Here is a 2,552-nt window from a genome sequence, read left to right on the forward strand (position 1 = left end):
CCTGCAGCTCACAACATGCATCTGAGCTGCCCTTCCCATCAGCTTGGCAGGGGTTTGAAAAACATATTAGTGATTTCTTTATTCCTCTAAAAAATGCTATTTTTCCACCTTTCTACATACATGCACATGTGCACACAGATTTTCCAGAAAAATAAGTGTTATTTGTCATGTCATTCAACCAGGAGGAAATTTACACAGCCCTTTGCAGCCCAGTCTTCAGCCCACTAGAAATCCCTTTCTCAACACTCCCTGGCACCTTGTCAGCCTCCCTTTCCTTGAACACCCCAGAGGTGAGGAGGGTATGTTTGGGGCTACAAATAGCAACAAAAAAGTCAAATTGAACTAAACATTACAGGGAATGTACAGGCTTCTGCAACTAAGGTGCAAGGCCTCGGGGATTTCACCAATCTTCAGCTCCATTTCTTTGTACTCATCTTAATCTGTCCCCAAGGCCAGAGACTTCATTCTCAATGGCTTTCCTCATGATCATAGACTACTGTCTGCATCCTCACTTTCCAGAACAGTAAAAGTTTCTATTCCCCAACCATCAATCAAAAGTCTTATCTTCAAAATCAATGAATGTAATTGATCACATCAACAGGCTAAAAAAGAAAAATCACACTATCATATCACTAGCTGCAGAAAAAGCAGCTGACAAAGTCCAACACTCATTCATGATAAAAACTCTCAATAAACTAGGAATAGAGGGACACTTTCTCAAACTGATAAACAATATCTGCAAAAAACCTACAGCTAACATTATACTTAATGGTGAGAAACTCAAAGCTTTCCCACTAAGATCAGGAACAAGGCGAGGATGTCCCCTCTCACTGCTGCTTTTCAATATCATTCTGGATGTCCTGGCTAATGCAAGTCCTAGCTAAGATAAGAAAAGGAAATGAGAAGAAATAAATAAAACTGTTTTTGTTTTCAGATGACATGATTGTCTATACAGACAATATGAAAGAATCAACAAAAAACTCATATAACTTATATGTTATTATAGCAAGGTTGCAGGATACAAAGTTAATATACAAAAGCCAATCACTCTCCTATATACCAGCAATGAACAAGTGGAATTTGAAATTTAAAACACGGAGAGGGGATGGGTCAAGATGGCAGAATAGTCAGTTCCTGGTGTCGCTCTCTCCCACAGAGTGACCAATTTGCAGCTTTTGAGGAGCAGCGACAGAGGACCTGAAATCTGTGCTGGAATGGACAGAAGCCACCTGCCATGGGACCCCAGTTCAGGTTGCTCCCCATTTTGTAGAGAGACTTTAGAGCTTTTGGGCCCACATGCCCCGAGCCTGCTGGCCAGAGAAGGCGGGGTGACCGGGGTGGGACTCCCGGTGCAGGCCATCCATCCGTGAGCAACCTGAGAGGCACAGGCTCCCAAGCCCTGAGCCAGATGAGCTGGCAAAGGCTGACAGGGTGGGAATTCTGGCCCAGGCCATCCCATCTCCATGAGAGACCTGAGAGGCTCTGGGTTCCCAAGCCCCAAGCCAGACAAGATGGTAAACACAGGTGGGGCAGGACTTCCCACCAGGCCATCTGTCTCTGTGAGCGACCTGAGAGACATGGGCTCCCAAGCCCGAGCCTGACAAGCCAGTGAAGGCAGGTGGGGTGGGACTTCCGGCCCAGGCCGTCTGTCTCTATGAGCGACTTGAGAGGCTCTGGACTCCCAAGCTCCCAACCAGAAGCAGAAGACCATTCAGGATCCAATCCAGACATCAGGGTGAAACGAGTGAACTGTGATACCCCCAGCCACAATGACAATACACCAAAGGAAAGAAACCAGAAATATGAAAAATCACGAAAGTACATCGCCACTAAAGGAAATTAATAACTTACAAGTGCTAGATCCTACAGAACAGGAAGGCTTTGAAATGACAGACAAGGAATTTAGAGTAACTATTCTAAGGAAACTAAATGAGATACAAGAAAACTCAATGAAACAACACAATGAAATGAGAAAAAACATATAGGATCTGAAAGAAGAAATGTACAAAGAAATCAATGCCTTGAAAAAGAATGTAGCTGAGCTTGTGGAGCTGAAGGATTCGTTCAATGAAATAAAGAATACAACAGAGAGTTTAAGCAGCAGACTTGAACAAGCAGAAGAGAGAATTTCTGATCTCAAAGACAGGCTGTTTGAATTATCACAGGCAGACCAGAAAAAAGAAAAAAGAATCAAAAAAAATTGAAGAAAATTTAAGAGAGACAACTGACAACCTTAAGCACTCAAATATCCAAATCATGGGTATTACAGAAGGGGAGGAAAAAGGAAATGGCATTGAAAACATGCTCAATGAGATAATAGCAGAAAACTTCCCAGGTATAGGGAAAGTCACAGATCCCCAGATTCAGGAAGCCCAAAGATCACCAAACACATTCAACCCAAAAATGTCCTCTCCAAGACATGTGATAATCAAACTGACAAAAATCAAAGACAAAGAGAGAATCTTAAAAGCTGCAAGAGAGAAACAGCCAGTTGCTTATAAGGGAGCCCCAATCAGAATAACATCAGACTTTTCATCAGAAACTCTAAAAGC

Source organism: Galeopterus variegatus, unplaced genomic scaffold (assembly GCF_000696425.1).
Source record: "Galeopterus variegatus unplaced genomic scaffold, G_variegatus-3.0.2 Scaffold3279, whole genome shotgun sequence".
NCBI classification, from domain to species: domain Eukaryota; kingdom Metazoa; phylum Chordata; class Mammalia; order Dermoptera; family Cynocephalidae; genus Galeopterus; species Galeopterus variegatus.